Consider the following 14,807-nt stretch of genomic DNA (forward strand, 5'->3'; position numbering starts at 1 on the left):
GAGGAAAGAGCACGGGCAGAGAGCGGCCGGGCAAACCCAAGGTGCTGCTGGGGGAGCTGGTGCCCGCCTGCCCCGCGGTGCATCCAGCGCTCAGGGCCGCGGGGGGTGAGGCCCTTCCCACAGGGAGATGCATACACGTGCCCAGCCGTGGACGCGTGTGCGCACACAGGAGGCCTTTCCACACATCACCTCATTTTTAGGAAATTGACGACAAGGTGCCAAGGAAGTTTTATTTCCTTTTTTTAAAGATGACACATGTACAGATATATTAATATATTTTTGGTGCCGATGGCGGCTATTTTTAAGAGAGGATGGAGCTGGCTTTGTTCCCTCTCTATGCAGTTCTATTTATCCTGGACATTTCATACCTCCTCTGTGCCTTGGCTCTGGGGGGGCTGCCCTCAGCCACCCCCACCCCTCGCACCTAAGACCTTCCTCCAGCCCTGCCTGGGGGCCGCTGGTCTGTCTGCGGTAGCTCGGGCTGCACTGGCTCCTCCCTCCCCCCCTCCCCCTCCCCAGGGCTCTGCCTCCCTCCCACATCCTTTCAGGGCATGCCTGGGGGTTACTGAGAGCCTGCTTGCCTCCCAATAACAGACCTTTGTGGAACAACTCACCAGTGTGGAGACCAAGAGTTTGTCCAGCTGCGGCTGTAGGAGAAAGGCCGGTGGGGTGATGAGTCTTTGATGCACCCAGAGTCCACCGTCGAGACTGAGAAGAGAATGGGACCAAACTGCAAGGCCTGCCCTTTCTCTGGTTGAGAGAAAAACCCTAGGGCAGCAGCAAAAAATTGGGACAGAATAATAACCAGACCCATCAGAGGGCTCTCGGGAGGGCAGTATTGGAGGGCTAACAAGTTCTATTTGTAGCCTATTTTCTGACTCTTTCACAGGACTAGGCTGGGTTGTGAGCACATAAGGAGCGAGCCATCCCGGGGCTGGTTGGCTCCATCGGAGGAAATCGGCCACCAGGCTCTATTGGTGTGGCTGTGTTTCCCGCTAAAAACAGGAGAAGGGGTGTGGGTCAAAAGGGAGAGAGGGGCAGGGTTGGAGCCAGCCTGCCAAAGAATGAGAAGGCAAACTCGAAAGAGGTCCGGAGAATGCAGCGGGCTGGGTGGCGCAGCGAAGCCGAGCCCCTGAGCAGAACCAGCCCCAGACCGCAGGGAAGGCGCTTTCTGGGGCCGCCCTCTGACTGTGTATAGATTGTTCTGGAAGACTCCTGTTTTATTTTACTTTAGAGTGTCTGGGAGCTGCTGTATTCTGGAAGTTATATAGTATAAACCTTATCTGGAAGCTCTGTTTCGTTTACATTTCTGTATCCCTGTGTTATTGCAATTGGAGGGAGTCCTAACGCTCTGTGTTGTCTGTTTTATTTTATAACTTTCCCCCCAACTATTAAAATCAAAGGATTATCGTTTTCTGTGTTTCTGCTTTTTTGTCTTCTAGACCTCTCTTTCCACCTGCAGGGAAATTAATCAAAACAGTGGTTGCATTCTAGTCAAAGCTTTCCCCTTTTACGGTTACCAGTGAGCTCCAGTCAAGCCAAGAATCTGGCTTGCACAGCCGGAGCGGCCTGCCCGTGGTCGCGGCACTCAGTGCCTGCCGACCGACCGCTGGGTTGCTTGCTTCACCTGCCTGGCACTCCCGCATCCTGACGGGGCCCTCCACCGGGCCAGTGTGGTCGCTCGGGGTCCAGTTTCCGCTTCTCTTCCTAGCACCTGCCAGGACCGCAGAAGGAAGACGGTGATCCCAAGTGACAGGGCGCAAAGGTCACATGACTTCCGGGTCAGGCACCTAGCTATAGGGCTGGCCACATTTGCATAGCACACATTCGGTGCCGGGCACACTTGTTTCACCCACAGTAGCTCGCTGCCATCACTGCGGGCAGAAGGAAGCTGGGTAGTGGGCCAGGGTCTCCTGACTGACTAAGGTGGAGCTGGGGTGCGAACCAGACTGCCTGGCTCTGGGGCTGTGCGTGCACTGCCCCTCCAGGAAATTCGAACCAGACGGGAATTTACAGATTAACTGGCCTTCCCCATCACCTACCTAGGATCCCTTGCGGAGACCTGATCACTCTGGGGACCCAGTTCCGTGTTCTTCCATCATGTCCCCCCTGCTAGGTGGACACCAAGGAGGGGGGGTGGCTGCCAGGCTTGGGCCTTCGATGTGATGTTCCAGGAGGTGTGAAAAGGGTTCATGCCCTGGTGCTGTGAAGAGAAAGGAAAACACAGTTCTGACGGTAAGGCTTCCTGTGAGAAGCCCAGAGGATTGGCAGGGGCCCTAACCCTCCTTATGTCTCTTTAAGTAGCCAGAGGATTTTTATCTCGAGAAGCCTCTCAGTGTGAAAGACCAACCAAATCCCGTTTTTACCTGTCCCAAGATGAGCAGAACCCATTGTTGGGAACCCAGATGATTAACTGCTGTGTCAACTTTAGGAGGAAGTGGGGATAAACTCCTAGGAAGCCAGGGGCGGGGGTGGGGGATGTTCCCGGGGCTCCCTGTGAGCTTCTACTTTCTCTCCCACTCCTTAGAAGAACTCCAGTGTAGGACACCTCTCCTAGGAGCCCTTCCCTAGCAGCATCAGTCAGACAGCCCCATTTCGAGGGACCGTATGACCTGCAGACACTGTAGCATGAGTGCCATGAGAGAAAAAGGAAAAGTATGGGGCCTCTGCTGACTGGGAAATGGGCCCCAGCCAGGCAGGGATAAGAGAGGAATGGGCGTCAGCATATAACCCAGGACACGTGTGTGTCGCCAGACTACAAATGCCATGGGACCTGAAAAGGAGTCTTTTGCATCTGAAAGAGTAAAGACTTCTTGGAAGACGTGGAGCCCCAGCTAGGCTGAGAAAACAGGGGATCTGAATAGAACCAAAGAAGTGGGGGGTGGAATAGGATCAAGCCCAGAAGGGAAGAGGTGTGGGCAGAGGGTCTCACTATTTCCATCAGCAATCTGGAAGCTTGCTTCGTTCATTCAGCACGCCAGAGGCATTTTTGGAACCCCGCCCAGGTGTCAGTCAGAGCTGATAAGACAAGATTCTGACAGGAGAGCCGGCTAGGGCCTAGCAAGATGGCCTCACCGAGGATGAAAGCAGAGTCCTATTTTTTTTTTTTTAAGATGTTATTTATTTATTTGAGAGAGAGAGAATGAGAGACAGAGAGCATGAGAGGGAGGAGGGTCAGAGGGAGAAGCAGACTCCCTGCCGAGCAGGGAGCCCGATGCGGGACTCGATCCCGGGACTCCAGGATCATGACCTGAGCCGAAGGCAGTCGCTTAACCAACTGAGCCACCCAGGCGCCCCAGAGTCCTATTTTTATAGCCAAAAACAAAGCAAACAAAGGTGGGGTGGGAGCACTTTACAACAGGAAGCGCTAGGAAGGTTTATACCTTATATTTTATGTATTTTCTAAATTTTTTTTTTTTTACAATAAGCATATATTATTTTTACAACCAGAAGAAAATAAAACTATAAAACAATTTAGGGGGTTTAGCTGACACAAAGTTCAACACACTAGCCCCCCCCAAAAGCCAGCGTGATCTTGGACAACATCAGGAGCGTGGCGTCAACAACCCTGCACCCTGGGCGCGTCCCCGGTCAGTGGGTCTGAGGCCCAGCCCTGTCTCGTGCTGTCTGTGCGGGCTTGCGCAAGTGACCCAACCTCCCAGTTTCCTCATCTATAAATGAGGTGGGTTCCTGAGTTCAAAAGTCCCTTTCTGATATAAAGACTTTATGTCTCTAGGCCCCCATCTTGATAAAAGCTTTGAAGAAACTCACTGACACCTTGGAGTGGAGATGAGGAGACGCCGGAGGCCGAGAAGTTGCTCAGTGGTGGCAAAGACCAACTACCACGGTGGCTGGCTTGAAGCAGAGGGAAAGGCTTACCCCGGGTGGTTCCAGCTGTAGAGCCTGGGCCGAGAGGTGAGGATTAGACGGGGTGGGGGGGGGAGGGGACAGCCCCCACTGCAGGGAGTAGAAGCCTTCCAAGCCCCTGCATGGCGTCTCCCCGGGGGGGGGGCAGCGGGGGGGCGGGGGGGGGGGGGGGGAGGGCAGCCCCCCCCCCCCGGGCACTGTCACTGGAGTGCTGGGGCTCAGAAGCCATTCGTTAGCGATTTCTAACAGGACTCTGTCATGGGACTGAAGGCTGGACAAAACAATCTTCAAGACTCTTTCTACCCTCAAATTCTAAAAGGCCAGGCCAAAGTACAGTGGTCATGACTTCCCGGCCTGTTTACCATTCCCAAGAAGGCAGAGCCAGGGTGAGATGCTAGTGAACAGAATGGAATGGGAAAGACAACACTGGAAAGCAGCAGCTGGGGGGGCTGTCTCGTACGCTGGGCTTGAGGTGACGGAGACCTGGACTGACTGGGGGACACAGACCCCTTCTCACTGCCTCTGGTCCTGGCCCGTCCCCTAGGGCCACCCAGAACCAGGCCCCTCCCTCAGGAGATGGCAGCCACCTGACCCAGGGTGTCCCACCCTCTTCGTATCCAAGACCAACGTGCCCTCCTCCATTCCTCATGCCAGCCCCCTTCCCGAGTTTCTAGAGTCTGTTTTGACATTGCACCCCCCATCACCCAGCCTCGCACCTCCCAGCTTTATTTTAGTTCCTGTAGCCAATCAGTCAACTCCTCTCGAGGCTCCCTCTGAGATTGCCCCTCTTGCCGGGCAGCTCTCAGCCTGGGGGGGCAGGCTTGCCGGCCCGTGGGGCTCAGGCCGTGCGCCGCTGTGGGGCCAGCGCTGGAGGGGCGGTCGTCGGACACGCAGATTCTGGTCCCGGGCCAGGGCGGTGCATTGAGAGTTAGATCTTCCAAGTTCTGTTTCCTGAATGTAAGAGCTGGGTATCAAGTGACTGATTTCCTCTGTTCCTCCCTATTCTCTCTACATAAACTGGGTGAGAACTTCCGCCCTGATCAATCTTTCAGAGTAGAGTGCAACACAAATCAGGTGTCTCACAAGGCGCTCGGAGGAGAGGGGCGGGCAGCCAGCTACCCTGTGTAACCTGCCTCGATCGCAACCGGGGGCACCACGAGCCCTTAGACTGCTCCTCCGACTTCAGGCTCAAGGGGCTGCCACCCCCACCCCCATGCAGAAGGAACCCGGGCAAGTGAGTGCCACACGGTGGGCCGCTCTGTGTCTGGCTGCCAGGCCACACCGCCCATTGGCATCAACAGTAGCCATCTCCTTCCTGAGAGCAGAAGGACCCAGAGAGGCCCTTGGGACACTGGTGTCACTCACTGCTAACCCCAGAACTCCTGGAACAAGCGTTTGCCTCAGGAGGACACGTCAGCAGTCCTATAATAGCAGCTAATCACCGCTTCCATTCGCTGAGCTCCTACTACGTGCCAGGCAGCATCCAGCTTCGCTTCCCTCTGACGTCATCACTAATCCCCACAACGACCCCAGGAGGTAGCTATTACTGTTCTACTTTTAGACAAAGAAATTGAGGCTCAGGGAGATTAAATATCTTGCTCAAGGTCACATGGATAGCAAGCGATGAGGCCAGGCTCCAGCCTGAGGTTTGCTGGACTCTCAAGTTGGGGTTCTTTGTTGTCTCTCCGATTCTCAATGATTATGAAATGGGAGATCTTTTCCTTTCAGTTCTTTACTTGTTCTCTGGACCCTGAGCACCTACTGTATCAAGCAAGCACTGTGCTGACGGATTGGCTTTGCAAAGATGAATAAGGCATGGGGCCCGGGCTCCAGAGGTCACCTTCCTCTGGGGGCAACAGAGGTGGCCCGGTCCTGCAGGGGGTGGGACAGGTGCACGAGCGGGTGAGCACTGAGGACAGCAGGAAAGGGGCCAGGCTGCCCCAGGGCCCCACCCTCAAGCAGAGATCTCTGAAGCTCCCCAGTGTCACCCACGTCAGTAGGGTTGAGAAAAGGAAAGGAGGGAGAAAACTCAACACGGTTGGGCACCCACCTCCCATCTGTCTGGTGTACTATGCACCAGCCCCAAGGTCAGCGCTGTTGCTGTCTGTCCAGACGAGGAAAGCGAAGCCTAAAGAGGTCACGTGCTGTCAAGGTCACCACAGCCACCTGGCACCTGGCTGGAACCCCCAGCCTCTCACTGTCAAGCATCTCACTGTCTTCCCAGAAAGTATGTGGAAATAGAAAAAGAGGGAGTTCTAAGCCTGGCTGCAGGGAAAAAGCCAAAGTCCTCTGCAGAGACCACGGGGGTCCAGAGTGTGAGAACCTAGCCCCCACCACGGAAATGCCAGGTGTCTTGTTCCTGTTAAAGTCACAGCCATGGCCATCTTGCAAATATGCCAAACCCGGAGAAAGGGCCGGAGGGGAGACCCTTAGGGGAGTGAGAGCGGGTCAGGGCGTTCCAAACCCACAGGAGCTCCGAAGTGAACTCCCAACATCCACCCCCACGTGTACCCTGACCTCCTCCCTACAGTCCCAGTTTTCCAAGGTAGTGCTCTCGGCAGGGAAGACACTCATCCTGTCCTCACCACCTCGGCTTGTCTTGTCCAGCTGGCTCCTGCCCAGCCCCCTCCAGGCCTCCCCGCCTCTGGTGGGGGGGGGGGCGGGACTCCAGGTAACAGGCCTGGGCACTGCCTCCTCCCCGGCCCAGGGTGAGTCGCTGAAGGACACCAGGAGAACTGGTAGGACTTGTGTCCCTTCTGCCAGAGGCACAAACAAACCTACCAGTGGTAGTTACAGGGCAAAGGAGCGGACTGCCTGAGACTCAGGAGGAGGACCGCAGGCTCGCTGCCAGCCACCCCTGCCACGAGGTCCTTGCTCAGAAGCAAGAGGGCCCTTGGAGAGTGGGGCTCTCTCCATTCCTGCCACGAGAGACCTAATACTTCCTCCTCCACAAGACGATTCTCTTCTAATACTAACACCCCCAAGCATTCTCTTCCAGCATTTTCCCAGGGGTTCTGAGAGGCTCACGTCAGGGTTTTCTGAAGCATTATGCAGGAGCCTCCAGGGGTCCACCTCACACCAACCCCCCCCCGCCCCCGGCCCCAGCCAGAGGCTGGTATAAGGGAAGGAGGCGGTAAGGAACTGGAGATCAGGGCAGAAGGGATGGGAGCCATCCTTACCGGCCTCAGTGCCTAGGTGGGGAGGAATGGTGTTCCCTAAGGAGGCCAGAGTGCTTGTGGGGGTGACCACAGGAGGAGGAGCCCTTTACAGGTTTACTTTGTTTGGGGGGAACTTGTTACAGAAAAAGTAGAGGAAAAAAAGCAAAGCATCCATGGTCTGGTTGGGAGAGTGGGGGAAATAAGTATGTACCCAAATTCAAAATGGTGCATTGAAATGCGATGTAAATGAGTTTTTAGCAGATACAATTTCAGTCTCAATATAAAGAGTTCTTACATATCAGTAAAAAAAAAGAAAATACACACTACTGAAAGCTGTAAATAGTATGGATGGGCTATTCATGAACAAGCTTCAAATGTAAAAATCATATGAAAAAATTCAGCTTCATTCAAAATTGACGAAATAAAAATTAAAATCGGATCTAGAAGTCTATCATAAAACCGGTCATAATAATGAAAAAAATAGGAACAATCTAAATATTTAACTCTAGAGTACCATTAAGAATTATAATGAAATACTACGTATCCAATAAATATGATGTTATAAAAATATTTACTAACAGGAAAATGTTTGCAATATAGTAAGTTTAAAGAGCAGATTCCAAAAGTGTTATGGGTAGGCCCATTTTACATTCTGGTAATCACAAGTCCACGTGTACATCATAAAAATTACAGAAGACTAAACACAGTGTTTATAGTACTGAGTTATTACTCAATGGTGGAATTATGGTTTTATTGTCTTGTTTGTTTGTCTATATTTTGTACTTTACCTACAATGATCCCATTTTGATTTTGCAATGAAAACTTTTGGGGGACTTCGAAAGAGTGTTTGGCAGAGGAAATGTACGAAGAAGGCTGATGTCGGAGGTCACCCGGGGTGCAGAACTAGGGGTCAGAAAAGAGATCCAGGAATCACAACTGTGCTCTTACTCTGAAATCTCTAGGGGACCCATGAGCTTGTAGAGAAAGCCCAGAGGATTTGCAGTCAGAGGATGAGTGAATCTTGGTCTACCAGTTGACCCTGAGGAAGACACCGTATCTTTCTGAAACTCAATGTCTGTAAAGTGGAAGTAACAGTAACAGAGGATTATTGTGAGGATTAAATAAGATAATTATTTGCTTTGTGAGGTATAAATCCCTAAACAAATGTGAGATGTTTTCATTAATAACATTCATCTCTGGCTCAACCTTAGCAGGAAAGCAGGCCAAGTGCAAACTGGTCAAGTTCGCGCTGGCTGCTGAGAATGCTGGATACGCTGGAGGTGAGGGGCAGTTTTCCCATGTGGCTCAGGCAAACTGATGTCCTGGTCATAGAATATAAAAAGCAAAAGAAAGTAAACTTACTCTGAGCTCAGAGGAAGGTGTTTGGAGACCTTCTGACTGCCCTCTAAGGAAAGAATACCTAGCCTGTGATGAGAAATCCCTGGTTAGTCGTGTGCTGGGCACCAGGAAAGAAGAGAAATGGCCCAAAGCACCGATGTCTGTGACTCCCTTTACCTACACTTGTTTACTGATGTTTTGGCAAGATGCTTGGGGGCTGAGTTGGGTGGACCAAGGATGCCACAGCTTGTCATCTAAGGAGACTGGGAGAGGCTGGGTGGTTGTTCTGGTTGGATGGGTCCGCACCCTGCACGGGACAAGGGAAGTCACGGCTTCTGGGTGGAGGTGGTAGGCACGCTCATGAATCATAAACCCCTCTCATCCATAACTGGTTAGCTGGTTCTGACAGGGCCACGCACAGTTTTTACGCAGCATGGTGCCAAGCTACACCCTCAAAGAGCACCACTTTCTTCATCCCACTAGATGAAAGGGATTTATTGACCAGATGACAAGCTTTCTGGGTACCGACCATGTTTGGAGACTCCATTTTGACCACACCACTCCAAAGGCCTTCAGATGAGGAGCATGATCTTCACTCTCCTTTTCCTTCTTTTTTGCTCCTTCTAGGATGCCCCTCCTGCCTTTCCTTCTGTTTACCTCTTTTTCTTCTTCGGAGTTGGTTTCATTGCTCTTCCTCTCGTTGTTCCTCAGGTTTCCTTCTCCTTCTCGTGACTACCTTCTGTGGTTCCGGATCCAGGCAGCATCTTCCTCTGCACTCTTCATATCAGAGGCACCCACTACTCGGAGCCACTAGATGCTGGGGTGTCCTGAGCTAGAGCCCACCTGTCCGCAATGTGAGGCTGCCCCTCCTGCGGGGGTTGCTGAAGCTTTGGGTTCATGAGTTTCTTTACTCCTTGCTTCACCTAGTCCCCTCCTCAATTATCCAACAAGCCTTTTCAGATCTTTCTGTAACTAAGTTTTCCTCCTAATCCTCCTGCCAACCCTGCTCCCCTGCCCCCCAGCCCCCGCTCTCTTCTGCGGGGGCCTCTGATCTATCTGTACCTTGCTGGTGCTGACATGTCCTAGACTGAAAGCCTGGTCCAGGTGTGGTTTCGCCTCCTTGTCGGTGGGGGGGGAAGAGGCAAGGACAGCTGTGTGCTCCTGTAGGCTGCCCCCCCTCCACTCTAGGCTTTTCTAGGCTCTTCTGTTTATCCCCACGATCTAGCCGAGAGCCAGCATGGGAGTGTTTTCTGTCTCTTTTATTCCTTAGAACCTCACCCCACTGTATTTTTTCCAATCAAAATCTCATTGCGAAATCTCCTACCCAAAGGGTTTCCCAATGCCTCCCAGTTTTGAATCAACCTGCTGTTTACAGCACACCCAGATCAGGAATAGAGATGTCAGGGGGCACCAGATCTGATACTACGCCCTGAAGACACTCGTGTGCCCGAATCAGTCATTGGACTGGTGGCACCTGGACAAACAAAACTATTTCCTCCTTATTTCCCAAGAAGGAAGAAACCAAGTAGGCTTCAAGCTGAGAATAAGGACTGGCCATAAGACAAATACCAACCTGGCCATATTCCTCCCCTGGGGAGATGTCTGAGGAAGGGCTCTCACTGCAAGTCCAGCCTGAACCAGGGGAGATCCTCTCTAAGCACCCACAGAATTCTCTGCCCCTCAAAGTGCCCAGTCCCTCCCAGAGGGCCATTTCATAAGAATATGCATCCTAGTTCCCCACCTGTGACTAACGGGGTAGATTTCTGGTCCTAGAGATCCTGAGTCAGGAGCAGCCTCTAGAACAAACACAGAGAAGTAGGTCAGTGTTTTTTTTTTTTTTTAAACAAGTGAAGCGGGTTGTGCCCTGCATACAAAGGTGACCCACCACCCACCTTGGTAACCTGACAGCTCTCTGTCACCAGCAAGAAGGGTCCACCTGTGGTCCTTCTTATTCTTCAGAAGAAGCTGAAGGATAGTTTGGGGTTGAAAGGGCAACCTGGATATCTGCATCATGTTCTAGCCAACAAGACATTTCACCTTGAATTTTATTTTAAAAATCTATCCAAAGCCCCAATTCTTTTTTTTTTTTAAGATTTATTTATTTATTTTAGAGAGAGAGAGCACGAGGGGAGGGGGAGGGGCAGAGGGAGAGGAAGGGAAGCAGACTCCCTGCTGAACGTGTAGCCTGACCCAGGGCTTGATCTCAAGACCCTGAGATCACGACTTGAGCCAAAACCAAGAGTCCAACACTCAACCGACTGAGCCACCCGGGTGCCCCTCAAAGCCCCAGTTCTGCATCTAATTCCCAGAGAGCCAATCCCTTCATCTAAATGAACAGAGTGCCATACGGACATCAAGCCAGCCTCTGGAGGCTCATGTCACCCTCTCTTTGAGGTGAATGCTGTGGACAGGAGCTAAATCTTTCTGCTCCTATAATTTGAGGAGAGAAAACACCATCTGATGCCACAGCAAGCTCCTATTCTTGGCACTTGGTGTCACTCTTGCTTCACCTTACTTCAGCTCAAAGCTTTCCATTGACTGGTGGCAATCACCACAGAGGGGCAGAACTCTCTCTCCTCCCTCTCCCTTCCCCCACGTACACACACACACGCACGCATGCACAAATGTCCGAGCAGGAGCCCAGCTCTCCTGAGGAAGGGCAAGTGTACAGGCAGAGGATGACAGGAGTGCCACATGGTGAATGGTAGGAGGAGGGGCCTCATCTTCCCTGGGAAGGCTTGGGTGGAACCTAAGCTCCTGGAATTGTTGGTTGCTGACTTCGCCAGTGTTTTCTTAACACTTCAAATTGCTCAGAAGACAATCTAATAGCACAAACACGCTCGTACAAACACTAAGAGTCACCTGACATCAAATTGGCAAATTTTGGTGACAGAAACACAGAAATGACCCGTTGATAGCTGCAAGGCTTGCTGTCTCTCTCCTTTTCAAGACCTTGGCTACCAACCTTTGTCAATCCCCAGTTAGGACACATTTTTTTTCTGCTAAGGACACCTTTTGGCAACCAAATAAATGCCATATTCCCTTTTAGTTAGTCTAGTTAATTAGCATAATTAAACTTCTCCTCTTGCATGTTCCACGGCCACTGTTCCACCTTCTCAATCTCTTTTAGCCTCTGCTATTTCCCTTTCCCCACTGCCAGGCTCCTCTCGATAAGGGTTTAAGGAGCTCCCACGGGACTCTGGGCTCACTCCAGAGTCTCCTTCTGCAACCCCCCGCCTTCCCCCCCACCACACACATTGTCTCTAGAAGATTCCTTTGTCCTTGAGGCTTTCCCATGGATGGATAACCCTTAGGATCACTGTGGTTCCTCCTCCTCTGGGGCATACAGATCTAATATTCTTATAAGAAATCTAACTCCTTTACCAGCCATGAGGGAAAGTGGTTCAGAGTGAAGGAGAGGCTTGAGAGTCCCTAGTGAAGAGCCACTGCCCAAGAAGAGCCAGTCTGGAAAGGGCTGCCTGCCCAGGCCCTGGCCGCACTCCTATCCGCAGCAGCTTGCAGCATTACTGGCCTAAGAAACACAACAGTATCTAGCTTACAGGGTTTGCAGTTACTTTGCTGTTCCCTGATCCCAGGCTAACTGGCTGTTCTGAGCCAGAGTTCTCTGGGAAGGTGGGGCCTCACTGTGGCCTCCCAGCAGAGTTCTGACATCTCAACACACCAGGGAGTGGGGGGTCACCATTTCCCTGCTGCCTCATCTTTGAAAACACCTTGTGAGAGTGCATCCTGGGTTCCTAGGTTCCACCCAGATCATCCCACCTCGAGTCGACCTTTCAATAGTTCCTGGAACAGGGGCTAGAAGTATCTAGCCTGGCAAGTCGCACCGGAGGTGACTGAAAGCCCTGTGATGAGGAGACACCGTGGCTGAACTACCATGTATCCTATTTCTGGAGGTAAGAGTGTTGATGCCAAGGTCAGGAATGAGCAGCTCCCACCAATAGTACCCTGTGGTGCTGGTTCCCAGCCCCTCCTGCTTTCTCTAGAGCGGCATCCCCAGGATAGCAGATGGAAGCCCTAGACTGTGGGGGTACGTGAAGTGATCCAAGGGCAGTAGCAAGTCAGGCTGCACTCTTCTGGAAGTAATTCAAAGTACTTTATGACCTTTATCTCATTGATCTTACTAACATCCGAGGAAAGAAAGAAGGAAGGAAAAGGGCAGAAGCCTTCTCATTTCATCAAAACAAAGTGAACAGGTGCCTAGGTGGCTCAGTCGGTGGAGCATCCGACTCTTGGTTTCAGCTCAGGTCATGATCTCAGGGTTGTGGGATCGAACCCCATGAACCCCAATAAAAAAATTAATGACAAAAAGAAGTACATACAAACTTAAAAACATGGACCCTGGCCCTATGGCCCTAGCAAATGAAACAGATAGCTGATTTGTGTGCGTGTGTGTGTGGGGGGTCCTCTACTCTGGTGGTCTCTGGTAATCTGACAGTTCCGGCTGACTTCAAAAGGTGGCTGAATTGGATCCCCTCTATGCTGAAAAGCGTACCAAAGCACAAATACACCCCCCGCCCTGCCTTCCTCAAACTTTGTAAATAACAGAGACGCTCACTAGAGTAATTAGAACAAAAACTGTCAGCTAAGTGGTTTGAGAAGGTGTGGCTGGAGCATTCTATGTGTTTTCTCTAAAGCCGGACGTGTAGACCGTCCAAAATACAAGTTTAATGAGCTTATAAATTCGGAGTGACTCTTCATATCTTGTAGTGAGGTCTGGAGTTCAACTACTTCACCCTTGACATCAAAGAGGCTGCTATAGGGTGCTCATCCCTGAACATTTCCTCCAGACTCTGCTCCAAGGACTTCTTCCTCACAGTTTCACCATCTACCCACACAGGCAACTGACCCAAATGATTCAGTCCCCAGGGTTCTGTGGAGGGAGGTAACTCCTGGCATTCAACGATGCTTTGTGAGGTTTGATCTCCTGCCGTCCCTCCTTGGTCTGCCCCCGGCTACCCGAAATACCTCTTACACAGTGTGGAGATCCTTTAGGAACTTAGATGCTTCTTGTGAGAGATGGTACCCATCCTGGTTAACTCCTACAAATTCACAAGCTTCTCTAAGGCTCCAATTCAAAGCTTTTTAATTTCAGTAATCTTTGTTTGCTATAGTGCTTTCCAGCCTTTTCTACCTACAGTATTTCTAAACCTTAATTGAACTTGGATTGTGCGTAATGTGCCACAATGTGGAAAACGAATCATATAAACAGTGTCTTGCTGACAGGGTAGGTCTAACACAGGAATAACCCTGTCAGCACTGTTGGCCCACATAGGACTACAAATCCAAAACAACCGCAGGTGCTCCCATGGGGCACACGTGGGTGACATCACTGGGCTGGACCTAAGATGCTCACCCTTTCCAGCCAGTTTGTGTTTAGAACCAATATCTGGGATGCCACTTCAATATTTTACTCTATTTCTGATCAATACCAGCCCAGGGACTTAGATAAAATAAGCCTGAAGCTGAATACTTTGTCACCACTTTTTCCAAAGCCCCAGGACAGCATTGTTAATATCCAGGGCCGCGCGTGACCTTGTTATCCCACACCATGGAACGATCTATTAATTAAACAGACAGCCAACCTTATAACTAGGTCAACCTCATATATTCCAACTTAAGCCCTTGATTCCATTCCTTTCTCTCCAAAATTATTTAGAGGAAATTTCTCACCGACCAATAACGCAGAAGTGTTCTTATGCCCCGAGGTGGACTCTTCAGTCCACAGCTAACCCCGAATCCCCCACAACTTTTTTTTTTTAAGATTTTATTTATTTATTTGAGAGAGAGAGCACATGAGAGGGGGGAGGGTCAGAGGGAGAAGCAGACTCCCTGCCGAGCAGGGAGCCCGATGCGGGACTCCAACCAGGGACTCCAGGATCATGACCTGAGCCGAAGTCTGCAGACGCTTAACGACTGAGCCACCCAGGTGCCCCTCCCCCACAACTTCTGACATCTACCCCAGTATGCAGAGCCTCCTCTGTGAGTTTTTATTTTTCAGCCTCTATCATCCTCATGGGTTTTCCTGTGGTTCGGAGGATATAGCCGAGACAAAAGGAAAGTCCCAATCCTGTGTGTGCTGGTTGAATGAGTAAAAACCTTAAGACAAGGGACTCTCGGAAAAATCATCATGACATCCTAAGAAGTCATGGTGCCAAAGTTCCTGACGCTACCCTGCCAGCCCCGAACCAGGTGCAGACACAGACCCGCCCTTCCCTGGGCTGATTTAGCTCCACCCGTTAGGCATCTACATCTGTGCTCTCTCCCCATTGAATCAGTGCCCAACTGGTTACCTCCCAGGGCTCCTCGAGGGCATCACCAAGTAGAAGTCCTTCCTAGGTGGGGGACAGCGCCATTCAGGAAGCCTAGCATCACCCCGATAGTGCCACCCAAACCCTCTGCCTTTGGTAGGTACATGGGGAGGAC

The 14,807-nt window shown here is 51.3% G+C and overlaps 1 protein-coding gene across 15 annotated transcripts in view; it reads right to left on the reverse strand.

Moving 5' to 3' along the window:
• The window catches only part of LOC118016064 (protein Ycf2-like), a 39,742-nt gene that overhangs the window by 8,560 nt on the left and 16,375 nt on the right, over positions 1–14,807 (reverse strand). For 8 of the 15 annotated variants that reach the window (XM_035013270.1, XM_035013269.1, XM_035013267.1 and 5 more), the window contains 5 exons: positions 10,105–10,159; positions 3,772–3,903; positions 2,043–2,203; positions 1,628–1,714; positions 615–708 (listed from right to left, as the gene is read on the reverse strand). The gene's annotated coding sequence lies outside the window, so the exon portion shown is untranslated. The other 7 variants (XM_035013260.1, XM_035013264.1, XM_035013268.1 and 4 more) reach the window with 7 other exon arrangements.

This window comes from Mirounga leonina, unplaced genomic scaffold (assembly GCF_011800145.1).
Source record: "Mirounga leonina isolate KUSES-001 unplaced genomic scaffold, KU_Mleo_1.0 Mir_166, whole genome shotgun sequence".
Lineage (NCBI taxonomy): Eukaryota > Metazoa > Chordata > Mammalia > Carnivora > Phocidae > Mirounga > Mirounga leonina.